A 10,813-nucleotide genomic window follows, 5' to 3' on the forward strand; every position below is an offset into this window, starting at 1 on the left:
GGGACGGGGGCTACAAGGGGGAGAGGAGAAGGGAGGCGCGTGGGAACATGTGGGGGCGGAGGTTTAAGCGACGAGGAGGAGCAGCCTAGGGTTTTGTGGCGGTGGAGAGGAAGAAGACGGGATGGCCTGTCACACCTACGCGGGCTTCGTGACTGGGCTTTGATGAATGGGCTCTACTAGCTACAAGGCCCAACAGGTATTTTACAGCAGTTCTGAATAATCAGTCAGAAGTTGATCGAGATCGAAGGTCACTGTTTGGCAAGTGACACACTGCATTTGCGTTAAATGTTGTAATTTGGAAGTATTTGCCATTTTCGTAGATTCATTTTTAAATGGTTTTATCTTTTGAACCGTGCGCAAAATCACAAACGATGTTCACCGTTGAATTTCTCGCATTGATATCTTTAAAATTAGTGTTGGAAATATGAGCAAATTACTACGAGATTTAATCCAAATAAACAGAAGATAAATCATGACAGCAATAGTAGAGATTAAACTAATCATACGAACTAGCATAGTAGATGAACAAATCACATCTAGGGCACATACTAGAAACATGAATTCTACCATGATCTCAAACAAGAAGGATGAATCACATACGGTGCAGCGGAAGCAGCACCGCCGGCGTTGAGGTTGTCGCCCATGTTGTCGAGGATGAGGTTGCCGAGGTCGGGGAAGAAGTCGTCGTTGGCGAAGTCGTCGCTGCCAGCAGTCGCGCGAGTGCGCTCCCCAAAAACCTGATCGCCCCTCTTCCGTACAGGATCACGAGAGGCGGGGTTCCGGCCGCCTGCTGTCCCTTCTCGCGGTGCACGCCGAAAGGAGGGATGGAAAATACTTGCTTGACGGCGCAATGATCTGGAACAGTGATGCGAAACCATACGATATGGCGGCGGCTAGGGTAGACGTCAGCCTGACTATATAGTGCGGGCCGGGTAGGTCGTGGGAGTAAACCCCATGTCCGAGTCGCGATCCAAAAGAATCGGAAACGGTTCAGTAATTAGCGCGTCCGTTAATTATTAATTAATGACTCATTAATTTTTCCCAAGCGACAAAAATATAGACAACGTGCAGAGCTCTGTCCTCGGCTCGGCTCAATCCCGCAACCCGCGACGCGTCGTGACGAGGCATGGCGTGGCGAGGCTATCGAGGAGGAGGAGCGCGTGTGTAGGTCTCCTCTTCTCATGCTCATACAAGTGGTAGAACAGCTCACCTTATAAAGAGGTGCAAGTCTCACTCAACTTCCGTGGTGGGATTAAACTTTAGTCTCACTCACTCCACTCACATGTGTGAATGAATGGGCCAAGAGAATTTCAGAATTTTAGTTGGGCTTTGGGCCAAAGGCCTACTAGAAAAATTCCAACAATCCTCCACAAAGTCTTATTGGCACATCTCATCATTTAGTTCCAAAATATTGTTTGTATATGATGCTCGGTGGAGACTGTAAAGTTGAAATTCCACTCAGAGATTTATACTACACTAGATCACAACTTGAATAGTGGGTTATGCCTTGAGCTACAAGTTTTTTGCGAGACTTGTTTCACACAAAATCTTGACCGATACTGGGCTGTCGCAAGGCTTTCCGCGGATGGAGCGTATACATCATACTCCAGGGCCTTTCATGAATTTATTAGAGAACACCCAATTCTCACAAACTACGACGTGAACAGTCAAATTCATATAGGTGTGTTCCTTTGGAGATGCTCTGCAAGACAACATCTCTGCTTACCCGAATAAGCCACTCGGAACACATTAAGATAAGTATCAGCCTGCCATGGAGATCAGGAGAGTATTGCATCTTCACGGAGTGGGATAATTAATATAGGGATACTCTCCTCCCAGCCGACCAACAGCTTGTCTCCCACTTCTACTTCACAGGATCTCCGATCACATAGAGTGGGTTACCACTATGGACAACTCATGCGGTGCGTCTCAAACCTATCTCCATCGATGCATTATCTATCACATTACGTGATAGACCCTTTGTGAAGGGATCTGCCAAGTTTTTTGACATTTGGATATAATCCAACGTAATAACTTCGGAGTTCCTCAGTTTCCTAACAGATTTTAGTCTCCTCTTCACATGCCTTGAGGACTTCATATTGTTCTTAGAACTGTTTATCTTGACAGTCATAGTTTGATTATCACAGTTCATTAGGGTAGGGGGTATTTGTTTTTCAACCATAGGTGAGTCCATCAAGAGCTCACGAAGCCACTCTGCTTCAACAGTGGCAGTGTCTAATGCTGTGAGTTCTGCTTCCATAGTTTACCCCGTTAAGATGGTGTGCTTGCAAGACTTCCAGAAAACATCGCCACCACCAAGTGTAAAAACATAACCACTTGTGGCCTTAATCTCATCAGTATCAGATATCCAGTTTGAGTCAATATAACCCTCTGGTACCCTTGGATACCCGGTGTAGTGAATCTCATAGCTTGCAGTGCCTTTCAAGTAGCGCATAACTCTCTCAAGCGCACGTCAATGATCATCTCCCGGTTTTGACACAAACCGACTCAGCTTGCTCACAGCAAAAGAGATGTCAGGCCTCGTGGCACTCGCCAAATACATAAGCGAGCCAATAATCTGAGAATACCTCAGTTGATCTCTAGCAATCCGTCGATTCTTACGAAGCAACACACTAGCATCATATGGAGTTGGAGAAGGCGTGCAGTCGCTATACCCAAAATGACTCAAGATCTTTTCCACATAGTGAGACTGAAGCAGTGTGATCCCACCATTCTCATCACTCAATAGCTTGATGTTTAAGATAACATCAGTTACTCCTAGATCCTTCATCTCAAAATAGCGAGATAAGAAATCCTTAACCTCCTTGATTAGATCAAGTTTGGTTCCAAAGATCAGTATGTCATCGACATACAGACAAAGAATAACTCCTTCGCCCCCATCATGGCGATAGTACACACACTTGTCACCATCGTTTACTACAAAGCCGGCAGCAGTTAATGTTCTTTCGAACTTCTCATGCCACTCCTTAGGAGTTTGTTTAAGGCCATATAAAGACTTAATAACTTGCACACCTTTCCTTCCTGACCAGGTGTCGGGTTTCGTAGTAATTTCAAAAATTTTCCTACGCGCACACAGGATCATGTGATGCATAGCAACGAGAGGAGAGTGTTGTCTACGTACCCAACGCAGACCGACTGCGGAAGCGATGACACGACGTAGAGGAAGTAGTCGTACGTCTTCACGATCCAACCGATCAAGCACCGAAACTACGGCACCTCCGAGTTCGAGCACACGTTCAGCTCGATGACGATCCCCGGACTCCGATCCAGCAAAGTGTCGGGGAAGAGTTTCGTCAGCACGACGGCGTGGTGACGATCTTGATGAACTACAGCAGCAGGGCTTCGCCTAAATTCCGCTACAGTATTATCGAGGAATATGGTGGCAGGGGGCACCGCACACGGCTAAGGAATCGATCACGTGGATCAACTTGTGTCAACTTGTGTGTTTAGAGGTGCCCCTGCCTCCGTATATAAAGGAGCCAAGGGGGGAGGAGGCGCCGGCCACGAGGAGGTGGCGCAGGAGGAGTCCTACTTCTACCGGGAGTAGGACTCCCCCCCAATCCTATTCCAACTAGGATTCCCAAGGGGGAAAGAGGGAGAGGGGTGGCCGGCCACCTCTCCTAGTCCTACTAGGACTAGGGGAAGGGGGGAGGCGCGCAGCCCCCTTGGGCTGCCCCTTTCTCCTTTCCACTAAGGCCCATGATGGCCCATATGGCTCCCGGGGGGTTCCGGTAACCTCCCGGTAACCCGGTGAAATCTCGATTTCACCCGGAACACTTCCGATGTCCAAACATAGACTTCCAATATATCAATCTTTATGTCTCGACCATTTCGAGACTCCTCGTCATGTCCGTGATCACATCCGGGACTCCGAACAACCTTCGGTACATCAAAATGCATAAACTCATAATATAACTGTCATCGTAACCTTAAGCGTGCGGACCCTACGGGTTCGAGAACAATGTAGACATGACCGAGACACGTCTCCGGTCAATAACCAATAGCGGGACCTGGATGCCCATATTGGCTCCTACATATTCTACGAAGATCTTTATCGGTCAGACCGCATAACAACATACGTTGTTCCCTTTGTCATCGGTATGTTACTTGCCCGAGATTCGATCGTCGGTATCCAATACCTAGTTCAATCTCGTTACCGGCAAGTCTCTTTACTCGTTCCGTAATACATCATCTCACAACTAACATATTAGTTGTAATGCTTGCAAGGCTTATGTGATGTGTATTACCGAGAGGGCCCAGAGATACCTCTCCGACAATCGGAGTGACAAATCCTAATCTCGAAATACGCCAACCCAACATCGACCATTGGAGACACCTGTAGTTCTCCTTTATAATCACCCAGTTACGTTGTGACGTTTGGTAGTACCCAAAGTGTTCCTCCGGTAAACGGGAGTTGCATAATCTCATAGTCATAGGAACATGTATAAGTCATGAAGAAAGCAATAGCAACATACTAAACGATCGGGTGCTAAGCTAATGGAATGGGTCATGTCAATCAGATCATTCTACTAATGATGTGACCTCGTTAATCAAATAACAACTCATTGTTCATGGTTAGGAAACATAACCATCTTTGATTAACGAGCTAGTCAAGTAGAGGCATACTAGTGACACTCTGTTTGTCTATGTATTCACACATGTATTATGTTTCCGGTAAATACAATTCTAGCATGAATAATAAACATTTATCATGATTATAAGGAAATAAATAATAACTTTATTATTGCCTCTAGGGCATATTTCCTTCAGTCTCCCACTTGCACTAGAGTTAATAATCTAGATTACACTGTAATGAATCTAACACCCATGGAGCTTTGGTGCTGATCATGTTTTGCTCGTGGAAGAGGCTTAGTCAACGGGTCTGCAACATTCAGATCCGTATGTATCTTGCAAATCTCTATGTCTCCCACCTGGACTAGATCCCGGATGGAGTTGAAGCGTCTCTTGATGTGTTTGGTCCTTTTGTGAAATCTGGATTCCTTTGCCAAGGCAATTGCACCAGTATTGTCACAAAAGATTTTCATTGGACCCGATGCACTAGGTATGACACCTAGATCGGATATGAACTCCTTCATCCAGACTCCATCATTTGCTGCTTCCGAAGCAGCTATGTATTCCGCTTCACATGTAGATCCCGCTACGACGCTTTGTTTAGAACTGCACCAACTGACAGCTCCACCGTTTAATGTAAACACGTATCCGGTTTGCGATTTAGAATCATCCGGATCAGTGTCAAAGCTTGCATCAACGTAACCTTTTATGATGAGCTCTTTGTCACTTCCATATACGAGAAACATATCCTTAGTCCTTTTCAGGTATTTCAGGATGTTCTTGACCGCTGTCCAGTGATCCATTCCTGGATTACTTTGGTACCTCCCTGCTAAACTTATAGCAAGGCACACATCAGGTCTGGTACACAGCATTGCATACATGATAGAGCCTATGGCTGATGCATAGGGAACATCTTTCATATTCTCTCTTTCTTCTGCAGTGGTCGGGCATTGAGTCTTACTCAATTTCACACCTTGTAACACAGGCAAGAACCCTTTCTTTGCTTGATCCATTTTGAACTTCTTCAAAATTTTGTCAAGGTATGTGCTTTGTGAAAGTCCAATTAAGCGTCTTGATCTATCTCTATAGATCTTAATGCCTAATATGTAAGCAGCTTCACCGAGGTCTTTCATTGAAAAACTTTTATTCAAGTATCCATTTATGCTATCCAGAAATTCTATATCATTTCCAATTAGTAATATGTCATCCACATATAATATCAGAAATGCTACAGAGCTCCCACTCACTTTCTTGTAAATACAGGCTTCTCCGAAAGTCTGTATAAAACCAAATGCTTTGATCACACTATCAAAACGTTTATTCCAACTCCGAGAGGCTTGCACCAGTCCATAAATGGATCGCTGGAGCTTGCACACTTTGTTAGCTCCCTTTGGATCGACAAAACCTTCTGGTTGCATCATATACAACTCTTCTTCCAGAAATCCATTCAGGAATGCAGTTTTGACATCCATTTGCCAAATTTCATAATCATAAAATGCGGCAATTGCTAACATGATTCGGACGGACTTAAGCATCGCTATGGGTGAGAAGGTCTCATCGTAGTCAATTCCTTGAACTTGCCGAAAACCTTTTGCGACAAGTCGAGCTTTGTAGACAGTAACATTACCATCAGCGTCAGTCTTCTTCTTAAAAATCCATTTATTCTCGATTGCTTGCCGATCATCGGGCAAGTCAACCAAAGTCCATACTTTGTTCTCATACATGGATCCCATCTCAGATTTCATGGCTTCAAGCCACTTTACGGAATCTGGGCTCACCATCGCTTCTTCATAGTTCGTAGGTTCATCATGATCTAGTAGCATGACCTCCAGAACAGGATTACCGTACCACTCTGGTGCGGATCTTACTCTGGTTGATCTACGCGGTTCAGTAGTATCTTGATCTGAAGTTTCATGATCATTATCATTGGCTTCCTCACTAACTGGTGTAGGTGTCACTGAAACAGTTTTCTGTGATGAACTACTTTCCAGTAAGGGAGCAGGTACAGTTACCTCGTCAAGTTCTACTTTCCTCCCACTCACTTCTTTCGAGAGAAACTCCTTCTCTAGAAATGATCCTATTCTTAGCAACGAATGTTTTGCCTTCGGATCTGTGATAGAAGGTGTACCCAACAGTTTCCTTTGGGTATCCTATGAAGACACATTTCTCCGATTTGGGTTCGAGCTTATCAGGTTGAAGCTTTTTCACATAAGCATCGCAGCCCCAAACTTTAAGAAACGACAACTTTGGTTTCTTGCCAAACCACAGTTCATAAGGCGTCGTGGATTTTGATGGTGCCCTATTTAACGTGAATGCGGCCGTCTCTAAAGCATATCCCCAAAATGATAGCGGTAAATCAGTAAGAGACATCATAGATCGCACCATATCTAGTAAAGTACGATTACGACGTTCGGACACACCATTACGCTGTGGTGTTCCGGGTGGCGTGAGTTGCGAAACTATTCCACAGTTTTTCAAATGTACACCAAACTCGTAACTCAAATATTCTCCTCCACGATCAGATCGTAGAAACTTTATTTTCTTGTTACGATGATTTTCAACTTCACTCTGAAATTCTTTGAACTTTTCAAATGTTTCAGACTTATGTTTCATTAAGTAAATATACCCATATCTGCTTAAATCATCTGTGAAGGTGAGAAAATAACGATATCCGCCACGAGCCTCAATATTCATCGGGCCACATACATCGGTATGTATGATTTCCAACAAATCTGTTGCTCTCTCTCCATAGTACCGGAGAACGGTGTTTTAGTCATCTTGCCCAAGAGGCACGGTTCGCAAGTACCAAGTGATTCATAATCAAGTGGTTCCAAAAGTCCATCGGTATGGAGTTTCTTCATGCGCTTTATACCGATATGACCTAAACGACAGTGCCACAAATAAGTTGCACTTTCATTATCAACTCTGCATCTTTTGGCTTCAACATTATGAATATGTGTATTACTACTATCGAGATTCAATAAAAATAGACCACTCTTCAAGGGTGCATGACCATAAAAGATATTACTCATATAAATAGAACAACCATTATTCTCTGATTTAAATGAATAACCGTCTCGCATTAAACAAGATCCAGATATAATGTTCATGCTCAACGCTGGCACCAAATAACAATTACTTAGGTCTAATATTAATCCCGAAGGTAGATGTAGAGGTAGCGTGCCGACTGCGATCACATCGACTTTGGAACCGTTTCCCACGCGCATCGTCACCTCGTCCTTTGCCAGTGCCCGCTTATTCTGTAGTCCCTGTTTCGAGTTGCGAATATTAGCAACAGAACCAGTATCAAATACCCAGGTGCTACTGCGAGCTCTAGTAAGGTACACATCAATAACATGTATATCACATATACCTTTGTTCACCTTGCCATCCTTCTTATCCGCCAAATACTTGGGGCAGTTCCGCTTCCAGTGACCAGTCTGCTTGCAGTAGAAGCACTCAGTTTCAGGCTTAGGTCCAGACTTAGGTTTCTTCTCTTGAGCAGCAACTTGCTTGCCGTTCTTCTTGAAGTTCCCCTTTTTCTTCCCTTTGCCCTTTTTCTTGAAACTAGTGGTCTTGTTAACCATCAACACTTGATGCTCCTTCTTGATTTCTACCTCCGCAGCTTTCAGCATTGCGAAGAGCTCGGGAATAGTCTTGTTCATCCCTTGCATATTATAGTTCATTACGAAGCTCTTGTAGCTTGGTGGCAGTGATTGGAGAATTCTGTCGATGACGCAATCATCCGGAAGATTAACTCCCAATTGAAATCAAGTGATTATTATACCCAGACATTTTGAGTATATGCTCACTGACAGAACTGTTCTCCTCCATCTTGCAGCTATAGAACTTATTGGAGACTTCATATCTCTCAATCCGGGCATTTGCTTGAAATATTAACTTCAACTCCTGGAACATCTCATATGCTCCATGACGTTCAAAACGTCGTTGAAGTCCCGATTCTAAGCCGTAAAGCATGGCACACTGAACTATCGAGTAGTCATCAGCTTTGCTCTGCCAGACGTTCATAACATCTGGCGTTGCTCCAGCAGCAGGCCTGGCACCCAGCGGTGCTTCCAGGACGTAATTCTTCTGTGCAGCAATGAGGATAATCCTCAAGTTACGGACCCAGTCCGTGTAATTGCTACCATCATCTTTCAACTTTGCTTTCTCAAGGAATGCATTAAAATTCAACGGAACAACAGCACGAGCCATCTATCTACAATCAACATAAACAAGCAAGATACTATCAGGTACTAAGTTCATGATAAATTTAAGTTCAATTAATCATATTACTTAAGAACTCCCACTTAGATAGACATCCCTCTAATCCTCTAAGTGATTACGTGATCCAAATCAACTAAACCATAACCGATCATCACGTGAGATGGAGTAGTTTTCAATGGTGAACATCGTTATGTTGATCATATCTACTATATGATTCACGCTCGACCTTTCGGTCTCCGTGTTCCGAGGCCATATCTGCATATGCTAGGCTCGTCAAGTTTAACCTGAGTATTCTGTGTGTGCAAAAACTGGCTTGCACCCGTTGTAGATGGACGTAGAGCTTATCACACCCGATCATCACGTGGTGTCTGGGCACGACGAACTTTGGCAACGGTGCATACTCAGGGAGAACACTTCTTGATAATTTAATGAGAGATCATCTTATAATGCTACCGTCAATCAAAGCAAGATAAGATGCATAAAAAGATAAACATCACATGCAATCAATATATGTGATATGATATGGCCATCATCATCTCGTGCTTGTGATCTCCATCTCCGAAGCACCGTCATGATCACCATCGTCACCGGCGCGACACCTTGATCTCCATCGTAGCATCGTTGTCGTCTCGCCAATCTTATGCTTTCACGACTATCACTACCGTTTAGTAATAAAGTTAAGCATTACATCGCGATTGCATTGCATACAATAAAGCGACGGCCATACGGCTCCTGCCAGTTGCCGATAACTTGGTTACAAAACATGATCATCTCATACAATAAAATTCAGCATCATGCCTTGACCATATCACATCACAACATGCCCTGCAAAAACAAGTTAGACGTCCTCTACTTTGTTGTTGCAATTTTTTACGTGGCTGCTACGGGCTTAAGTAAGAACCAATCTCACCTACGCATCAAAACCACAACGATAGCTTGTCAAATAGACTCCGTTTTAACCTTCGCAAGGACCGGGCGTAGCCATACTTGGTTCAACTAAAGTTGGAGAGACAGTCGCCCGCAAGCCATCTCTGTGCAAAGCACGTCGAGGGAACCGGTCTCGCGTAAGCGTACGCGTAAGGTTGGTCTGGGTCGTCTCGTCCAACAATACCGCCGAACCAAAATATGACATGCTGGTAGGCAGTATGACTTGTATCGTCCACAACTCACTTGTGTTCTACTCGTGCATATAACATCAACATCAATAACCAGGCTCGGATGCCACTGTCGGGTTTCGTAGTAATTTCAAAAAATTTCCTACGCGCACACAGGATCATGTGATGCATAGCAACGAGAGGAGAGTGTTGTCTACGTACCCAACGCAGACCGACTGTGGAAGCGATGACACGACGTAGAGGAAGTAGTCGTACGTCTTCACGATCCAACCGATCAAGCACCGAAACTACGGCACCTCCGAGTTCGAGCACACGTTCAGCTCGATGACGATCCCCGGACTCCGATCCAGCAAAGTGTCGGGGAAGAGTTTCGTCAGCACGACGGTGTGGTGACGATCTTGATGAACTACAGCAGCAGGGCTTCGCCTAAATTCCGCTACAGTATTATCGAGGAATATGGTGGCAGGGGGCACCGCACACGGCTAAGGAATCGATCACGTGGATCAACTTGTGTCAACTTGTGTGTTTAGAGGTGCCCCTGCCTCCGTATATAAAGGAGCCAAGGGGGGGAGGAGGCGCCGGCCAGGAGGAGGTGGCGCAGGAGGAGTCCTACTTCTACCGGGAGTAGGACTCCCCCCCAATCCTATTCCAACTAGGATTCCCAAGGGGGAAAGAGGGAGAGGGGTGGCCGGCCACCTCTCCTAGTCCTACTAGGACTAGGGGAAGGGGGAGGCGCGCAGCCCCCTTGGGCTGCCCCTTTCTCCTTTCCACTAAGGCCCATGATGGCCCATATGGCTCCCTGGGGGTTCCGGTAACCTCCCGGTAACCCGGTGAAATCCCGATTTCACCCGGAACACTTCCGATGTCCAAACATAGAC

The sequence above is a fragment of the Triticum dicoccoides genome, chromosome 3B (assembly GCF_002162155.2).
Source record: "Triticum dicoccoides isolate Atlit2015 ecotype Zavitan chromosome 3B, WEW_v2.0, whole genome shotgun sequence".
NCBI lineage: Eukaryota > Viridiplantae > Streptophyta > Magnoliopsida > Poales > Poaceae > Triticum > Triticum dicoccoides.